General features: G+C 33.2%; 1 protein-coding gene and 4 long non-coding RNA genes across 8 annotated transcripts in view; 4 read left to right on the top strand and 1 right to left on the bottom strand.

Moving 5' to 3' along the window:
- Positions 1-1408: 1408 nt before the first annotated feature.
- LOC122983462 lies at positions 1409-8168 on the top strand. 2 transcript variants are annotated; one of them, XR_006403708.1, is made up of 4 exons: positions 1409-1514; positions 5430-5634; positions 5821-5834; positions 7764-8168. It is a non-coding gene; the product is annotated as an uncharacterized LOC122983462 (long non-coding RNA). The 2 variants fall into 2 exon arrangements; XR_006403709.1 differs by lacking the exon at positions 5821-5834.
- Positions 2884-3586, bottom strand: LOC122983467. The gene is made up of 2 exons (XR_006403716.1): positions 3556-3586; positions 2884-3170 (listed from the first exon to the last, which is right to left on the bottom strand). It is a non-coding gene; the product is annotated as an uncharacterized LOC122983467 (long non-coding RNA).
- Positions 8169-10434: 2266 nt separating the features above from the next.
- LOC122983465 lies at positions 10435-11390 on the top strand. Its single transcript, XR_006403714.1, has 3 exons — positions 10435-10457; positions 10644-10657; positions 11266-11390. It is a non-coding gene; the product is annotated as an uncharacterized LOC122983465 (long non-coding RNA).
- A 185-nt stretch (positions 11391-11575) lies between these two features.
- LOC122983461 lies at positions 11576-12418 on the top strand. Its single transcript, XR_006403707.1, has 2 exons — positions 11576-12015; positions 12306-12418. It is a non-coding gene; the product is annotated as an uncharacterized LOC122983461 (long non-coding RNA).
- A 751-nt stretch (positions 12419-13169) lies between these two features.
- bcas3 (BCAS3 microtubule associated cell migration factor) overlaps positions 13170-16121 on the top strand; it is a 361548-nt gene continuing 358596 nt past the window's right edge. For all 3 annotated transcript variants that reach the window (XM_044353189.1, XM_044353190.1, XM_044353191.1), the window contains exon 1: positions 13170-13285. The gene's annotated coding sequence lies outside the window, so the exon portion shown is untranslated. The remainder of the gene's footprint in view (positions 13286-16121) is intronic.

Here is a 16121-nt window from a genome sequence, read left to right as displayed (position 1 = left end):
GAACTCTGTTTTTATACCTTTTCTATGTACTTTTAATTTCAGAATTCATGTGTTCAGAAATATTTCAACTGCTTATTTTGTAACATTTTTAACTTTGAACACTGATTTATATCATCTGACTACTCTTAATTTGTTGATTTTTTTTCTTTTTTGTTCAGAAAAATGAGAGGAGGTAGGAGTCCGAGAGGCAACATGAACTTTGAACTCTGTTTTTATACTTTTTCTACCTACTTTTATGTTCAGAAATCTTTCGGTTTCTTATTTTGTAACATTTTTAACTTTGAACACTGATCTCCATCTTCTGACAATATTGTTTTTCTATTTCTTTCTTTCTCTTTTTCAGAAAAATGAGAGGAGGTAGGAGTCCGAGAGGCAACATGAACTTTGAACTCTGTTTTAATACCTTTTCTACGTACTTTTACGTTCAGAATTCATGTGTTCAGAAATCTTTCGGTTTCTCATTTTGTAACATTTTTAACTTTGAACACTGATTTATATCATCTGACTACTCTTATTTTGTTGATTTTTTCTTTTTTTGTTCAGAAAAATGAGAGGAGGTAGGAGTCCGAGAGGCAACATGAACTTTGAACTCTGTTTTTATACTTTTTCTACCTACTTTTACGTTCAGAATTCATGTGTTCAGAAATATTTCAACTGCTTATTTTGTAACATTTTTAACTTTGAACACTGATCTCCATCTTCTGACAATATTGTTTTTCTATTTCTTTCTTTCTCTTTTTCAGAAAAATGAGAGGAGGTAGGAGTCCGAGAGGCAACATGAACTTTGAACTCTGTTTTTATACTTTTTCTACGTTCTTTCACGTTCAGAATTCATGTGTTCAGAAATATTTCAACTGCTTATTTTGTAACACTTTTAACTTTGAACACTGATCTCCATCTTCTGACAATATTCTTTTTCTTTTTCTTTCTTTCTCTTTTTCAGAAAAATGAGAGGAGGTAGGAGTCTGAGAGGCAACATGAACTTTGAACTCTGTTTTTATACTTTTTCTACGTACTTTTAATTTCAGAATTCATGTGTTCAGAAATATTTCAACTGCTTATTTTGTAACATTTTTAACTTTGAACATTGATCTCCATCGTCTGACTACTCTTTGTTTTGTTGTTGTTGTCTTTTTCTTTTTCTTTTTCAGAAAAAATGAGAGGAGGTAGGAGTCCGAGAGGCAGCATGAACTTTGAACTCTGTTTTTATACTTTTTCTACCTACTTTTACGTTCAGAATCCATGTGTTCAGGATTGTTTTGTAACATTTTTAATCAGTTTCTTCTCTTCTTCCATTTGTTTTCTACAGAGAGGAGAGGGCTGGAAACAATGTGAAGTTTGAACACTCATTTTAAATTCAGATACAGTATACTTATGATATGGTCATATTTCATCTGATGAGATATTGCTCATCTGTTCATCTGGTTTTTCATACTTTGAACATTGATCTCCATCGTCTGATTGCTCTTTCTTTGTTGTTTTTTTCTTTTTCTTTTTCAGAAAAATGAGAGGAGGTAGGAATTCGAGAGGCAACGTGAACTTTGAACTCTGTTTTAATACCTTTTCTACTTTCTTTTACGTTCAGAATTCATGTGTTCAGAAATATTTCAACTGCTTATTTTGTAACATTTTTAACTTTGAACACTGATTTATATTGTCTGACTACTCTTATTTTGTTGATTTTTTTCTTTTTTGTTCAGAAAAATGAGAGGAGGTAGGAGTCCGAGAGGCAACATGAACTTTGAACTCTGTTTTTATACTTTTTCTACATACTTTTAATTTCAGAATTCATGTGTTCAGAAATATTTCAACTGCTTATTTTGTAACATTTTTAACTTTGAACACTGATCTCCATCTTCTGACAATATTCTTTTTCTTTTTCTTTCTTTCTCTTTTTCAGAAAAATGAGAGGAGGTAGGAGTTCAAGAGGCAATGTGATCTTTGAACTCTGTTTTAATACCTTTTCTACATACTTTTAATTTCAGAATTCATGTGTTCAGAAATATTTCAACTGCTTATTTTGTAACATTTTTAACTTTGAACACTGATCTCCATCTTCTGACAATATTCTTTTTCTTTTTCTTTCTTTCTCTTTTTCAGAAAAATGAGAGGAGGTAGGAGTCTGAGAGGCAACATGAACTTTGAACTCTGTTTTAATACCTTTTCTACGTACTTTTACGTTCAGAATTCATGTGTTCAGAAATCTTTCGGTTTCTCATTTTGTAACATTTTTAACTTTGAACACTGATTTATATCATCTGACTACTCTTATTTTGTTGATTTTTTCTTTTTTTGTTCAGAAAAATGAGAGGAGGTAGGAGTCCGAGAGGCAACATGAACTTTGAACTCTGGTTTTATACTTTTTCTACCTACTTTTATGTTCAGAATTCATGTGTTCAGAAATATTTCAACTGCTTATTTTGTAACATTTTTAACTTTGAACACTGATCTCCATCTTCTGACAATATTCTTTTTCTTTTTCTTTCTTTCTCTTTTTCAGAAAAATGAGAGGAGGTAGGAGTTCGAGAGGCAACGTGAACGTTGAACTCTGTTTTAATACCTATTCTACGTTCTTTTACGTTCAGAATTCATGTGTTCAGAAATATTTCAACTGCTTATTTTGTAACATTTTTAACTTTGAACACTGATTTATATCGTCTGACTACTCTTATTTTGTTGATTTTTTTCTTTTTTGTTCAGAAAAATGAGAGGAGGTAGGAGTCCGAGAGGCAATATGAACTTTGAACTTTGTTTTTATACCTTTTCTACATACTTTTAATTTCAGAATTCATGTGTTCAGAAATATTTCAACTGCTTATTTTGTAACATTTTTAACTTTGAACACTGATCTCCATCTTCTGACAATATTGTTTTTCTATTTATTTCTTTCTCTTTTTCAGAAAAATGAGAGGAGGTAGGAGTCCGAGAGGCAACATGAACTTTGAACTCTGTTTTAATACCTTTTCTATGTACTTTTAATTTCAGAATTCATGTGTTCAGAAATATTTCAACTGCTTATTTTGTAACATTTTTAACTTTGAACACTGATTTATATCATCTGACTACTCTTAATTTGTTGATTTTTTTTCTTTTTTGTTCAGAAAAATGAGAGGAGGTAGGAGTCCGAGAGGCAACATGAACTTTGAACTCTGTTTTTATACTTTTTCTACCTACTTTTATGTTCAGAAATCTTTCGGTTTCTTATTTTGTAACATTTTTAACTTTGAACACTGATCTCCATCTTCTGACAATATTGTTTTTCTATTTCTTTCTTTCTCTTTTTCAGAAAAATGAGAGGAGGTAGGAGTCTGAGAGGCAACATGAACTTTGAACTCTGTTTTTATACTTTTTCTACATACTTTTAATTTCAGAATTCATGTGTTCAGAAATATTTCAACTGCTTATTTTGTAACATTTTTAACTTTGAACACTGATCTCCATCTTCTGACAATATTGTTTTTCTATTTCTTTCTTTCCCTTTTTCAGAAAAATGAGAGGAGGTAGGAGTCCGAGAGGCAACATGAACTTTGAACTCTGTTTTAATACCTTTTCTACGTACTTTTACGTTCAGAATTCATGTGTTCAGAAATCTTTCGGTTTCTCATTTTGTAACATTTTTAACTTTGAACACTGATTTATATCATCTGACTACTCTTATTTTGTTGATTTTTTCTTTTTTTGTTCAGAAAAATGAGAGGAGGTAGGAGTCCGAGAGGCAACATGAACTTTGAACTCTGTTTTTATACTTTTTCTACCTACTTTTACGTTCAGAATTCATGTGTTCAGAAATATTTCAACTGCTTATTTTGTAACATTTTTAACTTTGAACACTGATCTCCATCTTCTGACAATATTGTTTTTCTATTTCTTTCTTTCTCTTTTTCAGAAAAATGAGAGGAGGTAGGAGTCCGAGAGGCAACGTGAACTTTGAACTCTGTTTTAATACCTTTTCTACTTTCTTTTACGTTCAGAATTCATGTGTTCAGAAATATTTCAACTGCTTATTTTGTAACATTTTTAACTTTGAACACTGATTTATATCGTCTGACTACTCTTATTTTGTTGATTTTTTTCTTTTTTGTTCAGAAAAATGAGAGGAGGTAGGAGTCCGAGAGGCAACATGAACTTTGAACTCTGTTTTTATACTTTTTCTACATACTTTTAATTTCAGAATTCATGTGTTCAGAAATATTTCAACTGCTTATTTTGTAACATTTTTAACTTTGAACACTGATCTCCATCTTCTGACAATATTGTTTTTCTATTTATTTCTTTCTCTTTTTCAGAAAAATGAGAGGAGGTAGGAGTCCGAGAGGCAACATGAACTTTGAACTCTGTTTTAATACCTTTTCTACATACTTTTAATTTCAGAATTCATGTGTTCAGAAATATTTCAACTGCTTATTTTGTAACATTTTTAACTTTGAACACTGATCTCCATCTTCTGACAATATTCTTTTTCTTTTTCTTTCTTTCTCTTTTTCAGAAAAATGAGAGGAGGTAGGAGTTCAAGAGGCAACGTGAACTTTGAACTCTGTTTTTATACCTTTTCTATGTACTTTTAATTTCAGAATTCATGTGTTCAGAAATATTTCAACTCCTTATTTTGTAACATTTTTAACTTTGAACACTGATTTATATCATCTGACTACTCTTATTTTGTTGATTTTTTTCTTTTTTGTTCAGAAAAATGAGAGGAGGTAGGAGTCCGAGAGGCAACATGAACTTTGAACTCTGTTTTTATACCTTTTCTATGTACTTTTAATTTCAGAATTCATGTGTTCAGAAATATTTCAACTGCTTATTTTGTAACATTTTTAACTTTGAACACTGATCTCCATCTTCTGACAATATTCTTTTTCTTTTTCTTTCTTTCTCTTTTTCAGAAAAATGAGAGGAGGTAGGAGTTCGAGAGGCAACGTGAACTTTGAACTCTGTTTTTATACCTTTTCTATGTACTTTTAATTTCAGAATTCATGTGTTCAGAAATATTTCAACTGCTTATTTTGTAACATTTTTAACTTTGAACACTGATTTATATCATCTGACTACTCTTATTTTGTTGATTTTTTTTCTTTTTTGTTCAGAAAAATGAGAGGAGGTAGGAGTCCGAGAGGCAACATGAACTTTGAACTCTGTTTTTATACTTTTTCTACCTACGTTTATGTTCAGAAATCTTTCGGTTTCTCATTTTGTAACATTTTTAACTTTGAACACTGATTTATATCATCTGACTACTGTTTATTTGTTGTTTTTTTCCTTTTTTTTTCAGAAAAATGAGAGGAGGTAGGAGTCCGAGAGGCAACATGAACTTTGAACTCTGTTTTTATACTTTTTCTACCTACTTTTACGTTCAGAATTCATGTGTTCAGAATTGTTTTGTAACATTTTTAATCAGTTTCTTCTCTTCTTCCATTTGTTTTCAACAGAGAGGAGAGGGCTGGAAACAATGTGAAGTTTGAACACTCATTTTAAATTCAGATACAGTATACTTATGATATGGTCATATTTCATCTGATGACATATTGCTCATCTGTTCATCTGGTTTTTCATACTTTGAACATTGATCTCCATCGTCTGATTGCTCTTTCTTTGTTGTTTTTTTCTTTTTCTTTTTCAGAAAAATGAGAGGAGGTAGGAGTCCGAGAGGCAACGTGAACGTTGAACTCTGTTTTTATACCTATTCTACGTTCTTTTACGTTCAGAATTCATGTGTTCAGAAATATTTCAACTGCTTATTTTGTAACATTTTTAACTTTGAACACTGATTTATATCGTCTGACTACTCTTATTTTGTTGATTTTTTTCTTTTTTGTTCAGAAAAATGAGAGGAGGTAGGAGTCCGAGAGGCAATATGAACTTTGAACTCTGTTTTAATACCTTTTCTACATACTTTTAATTTCAGAATTCATGTGTTCAGAAATATTTCAACTGCTTATTTTGTAACATTTTTAACTTTGAACACTGATCTCCATCTTCTGACAATATTGTTTTTCTATTTCTTTCTTTCCCTTTTTCAGAAAAATGAGAGGAGGTAGGAGTCCGAGAGGCAACATGAACTTTGAACTCTGTTTTAATACCTTTTCTACGTACTTTTACGTTCAGAATTCATGTGTTCAGAAATCTTTCGGTTTCTCATTTTGTAACATTTTTAACTTTGAACACTGATTTATATCATCTGACTACTCTTATTTTGTTGTTTTTTTCTTTTTTTGTTCAGAAAAATGAGAGGAGGTAGGAGTCCGAGAGGCAACATGAACTTTGAACTCTGTTTTTATACTTTTTCTACCTACTTTTACGTTCAGAATTCATGTGTTCAGAAATATTTCAACTGCTTATTTTGTAACATTTTTAACTTTGAACACTGATCTCCATCTTCTGACAATATTGTTTTTCTATTTCTTTCTTTCTCTTTTTCAGAAAAATGAGAGGAGGTAGGAGTCCGAGAGGCAACGTGAACTTTGAACTCTGTTTTAATACGTTTTCTACTTTCTTTTACGTTCAGAATTCATGTGTTCAGAAATATTTCAACTGCTTATTTTGTAACATTTTTAACTTTGAACACTGATTTATATCGTCTGACTACTCTTATTTTGTTGATTTTTTTCTTTTTTGTTCAGAAAAATGAGAGGAGGTAGGAGTCCGAGAGGCAACATGAGCTTTGAACTCTGTTTTTATACTTTTTCTACATACTTTTAATTTCAGAATTCATGTGTTCAGAAATATTTCAACTGCTTATTTTGTAACATTTTTAACTTTGAACACTGATCTCCATCTTCTGACAATATTGTTTTTCTATTTATTTCTTTCTCTTTTTCAGAAAAATGAGAGGAGGTAGGAGTCCGAGAGGCAACATGAACTTTGAACTCTGTTTTAATACCTTTTCTACATACTTTTAATTTCAGAATTCATGTGTTCAGAAATATTTCAACTGCTTATTTTGTAACATTTTTAACTTTGAACACTGATCTCCATCTTCTGACAATATTCTTTTTCTTTTTCTTTCTTTCTCTTTTTCAGAAAAATGAGAGGAGGTAGGAGTTCAAGAGGCAACGTGAACTTTGAACTCTGTTTTTATACCTTTTCTATGTACTTTTAATTTCAGAATTCATGTGTTCAGAAATATTTCAACTGCTTATTTTGTAACATTTTTAACTTTGAACACTGATCTCCATCTTCTGACAATATTCTTTTTCTTTTTCTTTCTTTCTCTTTTTCAGAAAAATGAGAGGAGGTAGGAGTCTGAGAGGCAACGTGAACTTTGAACTCTGTTTTTATACCTTTTCTATGTACTTTTAATTTCAGAATTCATGTGTTCAGAAATATTTCAACTGCTTATTTTGTAACATTTTTAACTTTGAACACTGATTTATATCATCTGACTACTCTTATTTTGTTGATTTTTTTTCTTTTTTGTTCAGAAAAATGAGAGGAGGTAGGAGTCCGAGAGGCAACATGAACTTTGAACTCTGTTTTTATACTTTTTCTACCTACGTTTATGTTCAGAAATCTTTTGGTTTCTCATTTTGTAACATTTTTAACTTTGAACACTGATTTATATCATCTGACTACTGTTTATTTGTTGTTTTTTTCCTTTTTTTTTCAGAAAAATGAGAGGAGGTAGGAGTCCGAGAGGCAACATGAACTTTGAACTCTGTTTTTATACTTTTTCTACCTACTTTTACGTTCAGAATTCATGTGTTCAGAATTGTTTTGTAACATTTTTAATCAGTTTCTTCTCTTCTTCCATTTGTTTTCAACAGAGAGGAGAGGGCTGGAAACAATGTGAAGTTTGAACACTCATTTTAAATTCAGATACAGTATACTTATGATATGGTCATATTTCATCTGATGACATATTGCTCATCTGTTCATCTGGTTTTTCATACTTTGAACATTGATCTCCATCGTCTGATTGCTCTTTCTTTGTTGTTTTTTTCTTTTTCTTTTTCAGAAAAATGAGAGGAGGTAGGAGTCCGAGAGGCAACGTGAACGTTGAACTCTGTTTTTATACCTATTCTACGTTCTTTTACGTTCAGAATTCATGTGTTCAGAAATATTTCAACTGCTTATTTTGTAACATTTTTAACTTTGAACACTGATTTATATCGTCTGACTACTCTTATTTTGTTGATTTTTTTCTTTTTTGTTCAGAAAAATGAGAGGAGGTAGGAGTCCGAGAGGCAATATGAACTTTGAACTCTGTTTTAATACCTTTTCTACATACTTTTAATTTCAGAATTCATGTGTTCAGAAATATTTCAACTGCTTATTTTGTAACATTTTTAACTTTGAACACTGATCTCCATCTTCTGACAATATTGTTTTTCTATTTATTTCTTTCTCTTTTTCAGAAAAATGAGAGGAGGTAGGAGTTCGAGAGGCAACGTGAACTTTGAACTCTGTTTTTATACCTTTTCTATGTACTTTTAATTTCAGAATTCATGTGTTCAGAAATATTTCAACTGCTTATTTTGTAACATTTTTAACTTTGAACACTGATCTCCATCTTCTGACAATATTCTTTTTCTTTTTCTTTCTTTCTCTTTTTCAGAAAAATGAGAGGAGGTAGGAGTTCGAGAGGCAACGTGAACTTTGAACTCTGTTTTTATACCTTTTCTATGTACTTTTAATTTCAGAATTCATGTGTTCAGAAATATTTCAACTGCTTATTTTGTAACATTTTTAACTTTGAACACTGATCTCCATCTTCTGACAATATTGTTTTTCTATTTCTTTCTTTCCCTTTTTCAGAAAAATGAGAGGAGGTAGGAGTCCGAGAGGCAACATGAACTTTGAACTCTGTTTTAATACCTTTTCTACGTACTTTTACGTTCAGAATTCATGTGTTCAGAAATCTTTCGGTTTCTCATTTTGTAACATTTTTAACTTTGAACACTGATTTATATCATCTGACTACTCTTATTTTGTTGATTTTTTCTTTTTTTGTTCAGAAAAATGAGAGGAGGTAGGAGTCCGAGAGGCAACATGAACTTTGAACTCTGTTTTTATACTTTTTCTACCTACTTTTATGTTCAGAAATCTTTCGGTTTCTTATTTTGTAACATTTTTAACTTTGAACACTGATCTCCATCTTCTGACAATATTGTTTTTCTATTTATTTCTTTTTCTTTTTCAGAAAAATGAGAGGAGGTAGGAGTTCGAGAGGCAACATGAACATTGAACTCTGTTTTAATACCTTTTCTACGTACTTTTACGTTCAGAATTCATGTGTTCAGAAATCTTTCGGTTTCTCATTTTGTAACATTTTTAACTTTGAACACTGATTTATATCATCTGACTACTGTTTATTTGTTGTTTTTTTCCTTTTTTTTTCAGAAAAATGAGAGGAGGTAGGAGTCCGAGAGGCAACATGAACTTTGAACTCTGTTTTTATACTTTTTCTACCTATTTTTACGTTCAGAATTCATGTGTTCAGAATTGTTTTGTAACATTTTTAATCAGTTTCTTCTCGTCTTCCATTTGTTTTCTACAGAGAGCAGAGGACTGGAGACAGTGTGAAGTTTGAACACTCATTTTAAATTCAGATACAGTATACTTATGATATGGTCATATTTCATCTGATGACATATTGCTCATCTGTTCATCTGGTTTTTCATACTTTGAACACTGATTTATATTGTCTGACTACTCTTATTTTGTTGATTTTTTTCTTTTTTGTTCAGAAAAATGAGAGGAGGTAGGAGTCCGAGAGGCAACATGAACTTTGAACTCTGTTTTTATACTTTTTCTACGTTCTTTTACGTTCAGAATTCATGTGTTCAGAAATATTTCAACTGCTTATTTTGTAACACTTTTAACTTTGAACACTGATCTCCATCTTCTGACAATATTCTTTTTCTTTTTCTTTCTTTCTCTTTTTCAGAAAAATGAGAGGAGGTAGGAGTCTGAGAGGCAACATGAACTTTGAACTCTGTTTTTATACTTTTTCTACGTACTTTTAATTTCAGAATTCATGTGTTCAGAAATATTTCAACTGCTTATTTTGTAACATTTTTAACTTTGAACATTGATCTCCATCGTCTGACTACTCTTTGTTTTGTTGTTGTTGTCTTTTTCTTTTTCTTTTTCAGAAAAAATGAGAGGAGGTAGGAGTCCGAGAGGCAGCATGAACTTTGAACTCTGTTTTTATACTTTTTCTACCTATTTTTACGTTCAGAATTCATGTGTTCAGGATTGTTTTGTAACATTTTTAATCAGTTTCTTCTCGTCTTCCATTTGTTTTCTACAGAGAGCAGAGGAATGGAGACAGTGTGAAGTTTGAACACTCATTTTAAATTCAGATACAGTATACTTATGATATGGTCATATTTCATCTGATGACATATTGCTCATCTGTTCATCTGGTTTTTCATACTTTGAACATTGATCTCTATCGTCTGATTACTCTTTCTTTGTTGTTTTTTTCTTTTTCTTTTTCAGAAAAATGAGAGGAGGTAGGAGTCCGAGAGGCAACGTGAACTTTGAGCTCTGTTTTAATACCTTTTCTATGTTCTTTTACGTTCAGAATTCATGTGTTCAGAAATATTTCAACTGCTTATTTTGTAACATTTTTAACTTTGAACACTGATCTCCATCTTCTGACAATATTTTTTTTCTTTTTCTTTCTTTCTCTTTTTCAGAAAAATGAGAGGAGGTAGGAGTCCGAGAGGCAACATGAACTTTGAACTCTTTTTCTGCGTTCTTTTATGTTCAGAATTCATTTGTTTAGAATTGTTTTGTAACATTTTTAATCAGTTTCTTCTTTTCTACATACTTTTAATTTCAGAATTCATGTGTTCAGAAATCTTTCGATTTCTCATTTTGTAACATTTTTAACTTTGAACATTGATCTCCATCTTCCGACAATATTTTTTTTTCTTTCTTTCTCTCTTTCAGAAAAATGAGAGGAGGTAGGAGTTCGAGAGGCAACGTGAACTTTGAACTCTGTTTTTATACTTTTTCTACGTACTTTTAATTTCAGAATTCATGTGTTCAGAAATATTTCAACTGCTTATTTTGCAACATTTTTAACTTTGAACATTGATCTCCATCGTCTGACTACTCTTATTTTGTTGTTTTTTTCTTATTTTTAAGAAAAATGAGAGAAGGAAGGAGTCAGAGGCAACATGAACTTTGAACTCTGTTTTTATACTTTTTCTACATACTTTTACGTTCAGAATTCATGTGTTCATAAATCTTTCAACTGCTTATTTTGTAAAATTTTTAATCAGTTTCTTCTCGTCTTCCATTTGTTTTCTACAGAGAGCAGAGGACTGGAGACAGTGTGAAGTTTGAACACTCATTTTAAATTCAGATACAGTATACTTATGATATGGTCATATTTCATCTGATGACATATTGCTCATCTGTTCATCTGGTTTTTCATACTTTGAGCATTGATCTCTATTATCTAATGATTATTTCTTCTGTTTGTTTGTTTTTTCAGAAAAATGAGAGGAGGTAGGAGTCCGAGAGGCAACATGAACTTTGAACTCTGTTATACTTTGTCTACGTACTTTTTCGTTCAGAATTCATGTGTTCACAATTGTTTTGTAACATTTTTATGCAGTTTCTTCTTGTCTTCCATTTGTTGTTCAGAGAGAGCAGAGGACTGGAGACAGTGTGAAGTTTGAATTTTCAGAATTAGATAAAATTTGATTGAATGATTAGATTTGAATTTGATATTTGTCACTGTCATTTGAAGTTTACAATTGCAGTTTTTCCATGTGTAACTTCCTAAACTCTTTTCCTACATGTCTTCCACAGAGGAGCGGATACAATGTGAAATCCTAACTCTCTCATGTTAACATTAGAGTACAGGAGACAACATGAAGTTTGACGACTCTTAAATTCATGCATAGTTTATTTTCATGTTATGATCTAGTTTCATCATTTGCTCATCTGGATTTTGATGTTTTTTCACCACTGACTGCTTTTTTCCTCCATTTGTTTTTAAGAGAGAAGAGGAGAGAATGGGCGAGAATATGAGCTGTGAATATTTTCACTTCAGGGGTATGTACATTTTGATTTTATTGTGGCTACAAACATGCATAGCTACATAGATCCTATAGCAAGAATTCACTGTAACTGTGCTGTCTGTGAGACTGAGGAGACTCTGCAGCATACGTGGCTCATCTGACCCAGAGTTACTCTACTGTTGCTGTTGCAGCATTGGCTTCCTCTTTTTTCTGAGGAATCACATGACATGGCTTTTATTTTTTGTACAAAATACAGTGCTTAACATTAGAGGCTTGCTTTTCAAATTAAGCTAAACCTGCATGCTTCTGTTGTGCTTCACTCAGGTAATACAGTGAAACGGATCCCTGAGTTCAATGAGGACTTCTGTCGACATCAAGGGGAATTTGCCATGGCCAGTGGACTTTTTATGACTAATAAATGCTGATTAAAACATCCACACAATGTCTCTTACTCATACTATAAATGTTTTGGTCTCCACACATATCTTGACATCTTACTGTCATTCCTACTGTAAGTCTTCTAGCTAAGCCCGTTAATACTGTGAAGTAGTTAAATGCATTCTATTCATGCATCAATGCAAAAACCTTGGCTGTGCCTTGAATTCAGACAGTACATGCTCGCCAAAATGTCTGCATTTGTTTCATACCTGTTGCAGTGAAATAGATATTGTAGTAATAATAATAATGATAGCTAAACTCAAGTAAGCCCACATATGTAAAACCACAACATGAGAAAAGACAGTTACAATAGAAAGACCCAAGGAAGGCAGGCAAGGCTAGAATACGAAGAGACAAAAGAAAATTAAATTATACATGAACAAACTTTCATTCAGTAGGTTATTAAAGAATAAATGGAACTTTTTGAGTAACACCACTTTATGTTTGAGGGATTCCGTTTTACCAATAAATAGTGCAACCTCGCGAGAACACGCGGTAATAGCAGGTCCTGTACTACTGTAATACTCCTTGGTATTATTGATTGTTGAGTTTGATTTTAAACAGGAGAGAACTGTCTCTCTATCTTCCCTAACACAGATTAAAGCAGTAGAGACATCATTAGCAGACAACGGGGTATATTTTGTCTTGTGCAAATGTCTTGATTCCAATAGGTGACGCATTCATTAATTCCGCCTTTGCTGTCAGCTGATTGGCTTAACAAAAGCGTCTGGGTGCTCTGATTGGCTTGCAGTTACACAACACAGTTCCGCAAGTCTAGTCTGTTTGTGTTTTGACGTTTTTTGTGGAGAGCTTTTCAGACCACCACACAAGTCCATAACCTGCTGTCGAAGACTGCCAACACCTCGGTTTGTAACTGTAGTCATGTAAAAATAATGTCTTACTGAAGCATGACAACTGCAACCGCTCTTTCATGGTTTCGACTGTGTCGTTTTATCGCTACAGAGGACTTTTATCAGCTAATGCTAGCTAGCTAAGTTAGCTGCTGGGTCTCCATCCACCAATATAACTTGAGCTTTAGCCAATAGCTACATTGTGTTGACCTGACAGTTGTCACAAGAATTAAACGTAAAGGTCCGCTGGTTATAAACGCTAGGGGTATGTGACCGAGGCTTTCCTGTGTGGTTTGTACTGTAGGCTCATGTATCTAAGCGCGGGGACGCCAGTGACTGCATGCAGCCGAAAGTCTCCTGTTGTTTACATCGTTGCATAAGAAAATAACATCCTTACATACACTGCCCCGATGTACGCAGCCTGCTTGTTAGGAAAACATTAGATTAAACTCCTCTGAAACAGATGGTAATAGGATGTGGGTTTACTGAGTGGTCAGTGCGTGCCTAATGTAGTGGCACTTATTCATTTTGGCAGGTAATTTCTCATTAAAGTTGTGATAAGCATATGTAAATGTGGCATAGAGGTTTCATGATTTTCTGTTTCTTTAAAGCATTATGTTTTAACTGTACTTCATCTGTCTGGAGGTATAATAATCAGTCATGTAAGAATCAGCCAGCCATGTGGCAGCAGTAGACTGCCGCATGGCTGCGTATCCCTGACTTTGAGTTTGGATTTGGTTGCTATTTCCATAATCTACATCCATTCATTCCTCTTACTATAAAATATTGAGATGTTTCAATACTCTGTATATTTTGTATTAATGTTTTGGTAACTTTTTCTATAATACTCCTTAGACAGTGATACTATCCTATTTAGGAGAATATATTGACTTGGAGTAAAGTAAAGCTACAGTGTATACTGTTTCTGCTTTCCTGAAGTACAAGATGAGACCCCATTTAAACCTGGTGTTAAAATGTGATCTGGTCTATATCTGAGTCAGAGAAGAACAGATGTTGATGCAAGGTGTAAACACACACAGAACACATTCTGAATGCTGTCAGACCAGGCTTGCATTATGATCAGATCTCAGAAAGGTGTGAATGACATCTGTTTGTTTTGGCCACATTGTCAAGGGAAAAAAATCCACCCTGCATGTTGGAAGGTTACCTACCTCCACCTCTTCCTGTTATCTCAAGCTACCCATCCAGAAAGCTACAGATGAGTACTTTCTCTGCAAATGTGGAACCCATACAGCAGCATCCCTGGGTACCCACTGTGTTTGTTGACTCTGCCAGCAAATTTGCATATTGAGATCACTCTGTGAGCAGAATCAAGATAATGAGAATGCTTATTAATACCTGGTGTAAATGTAAAAGCTGCTCGATCACATGTCATCATCTATCCAGATACATATTGCGTGTTAATGGCAGGTGGAAAGGTGGCCTGACTGGTTGTAGAGTGAGAAACACACAGTCACAGTGCACCCAGTCTGGAGCCAAAAGCTTCGACCCCCAGACCTCCACAAGACTTCACTCCTGCTCACAGTTCTCTCCAACTGTGTTAGACACGTAGTCTGAAGGCTTGACTTTCGTTTGTTACACTCAAGTATGGTATATAAGTGTGGACAAAAACATTTATTCTGAATGTTATTGTTATAACTGAATGTCTTTGGGTTGTGGACTGTTGGTCGGGACAAACAGAAGAGATTTGAGGATGTCACCTAGCGCTTTAGGAAACAGCAATCGACATTTTTCACCATTTTCTGACATTTTATAGACCAAACAACAAACTGATTAATCAAGAAAATAACAGATTATTCAATAATGAAAATAGTCGTTAGTTGCAGCCCTAAATTTTATAACTCATTAAATGCAATAACAGTGTTTTAGTTTAGATTAATATCCACATCATTACAGTATTGAAACATGTAGTTGATTAATTGATTAGTTGATCAAGAGAAAATTTATTTTTTAAAGGCGGACGTCTTATGCTTTTCCTTATTTTCAGCCTTTATACATGTTACAATGTCAGATGTTCATATTAAATTTGGTCAAAGTGTCAAATAATGAGGTAAACGTATGTAGAAGTAATCCCCGTGATCCCCTCGACTCAAGTCGAGCTGGCTTGCTGTGAGTGTTTTTCCATTACACAGCACAGCAAAGTAAAATAAGTAGTTTACCTGTTGGAGGTGTGCTGGTTGTCTGTAGCTCTTCATCAAACATCATCATCACTGTGGCTGTTTCTGCTTGTACTATTCCTCCCTGCATTATTTCTAACTGATCCACTCAACAAAGAGCTGCAAATATCTCAGTATGTTGTTGTGTAACGAAACTCTGCTAATTCAGTGAGGAACACGTTTCATGTCATGTAAATTCTTCACGCTAAAAGTCTCCTGTTGTGTAGTCATTTCAAAGCTTTAAATATGAAGCAGGAATGGTTGGGTTTGCATCGGTGGCAACTTAACACAACTCTGATATGGCTGTCCCTCGGCAAGCTTCCTGAAAGCTGGACATCAGAACAGAGTGGACTCATCAGGAAGGGGGCCTTAAAGAGACAGGAGCTAAGACTGCCTGTTAGAGACAGAAGCTGAACTGAGGGGCTGCATAAAGGGCCAGTATAAGATAAATAAGGAGTTTTTTGAACTGTGATTCATGCAAAGCTACTCTAGTGGAAGAATAAAAATATAGAACTGGAAATGAGCCCCGAAGTTTAAGTTTTGATAATTGATTAATTGTTTAAGTCATTTATCAAGAAAAAATGCCAAACTGCCTTTGGTTCCAGCCTCTCAAATGTGAGGGCTGGCTTCTCTGTATTTTTATATTACTGTTAAGTGAATATGTTTGGGTTTAG

This window comes from Thunnus albacares, chromosome 6 (genome assembly GCF_914725855.1).
Source record: "Thunnus albacares chromosome 6, fThuAlb1.1, whole genome shotgun sequence".
Taxonomy (NCBI): domain Eukaryota; kingdom Metazoa; phylum Chordata; class Actinopteri; order Scombriformes; family Scombridae; genus Thunnus; species Thunnus albacares.
This window is presented reverse-complemented; position numbering and strand designations above follow the sequence as displayed.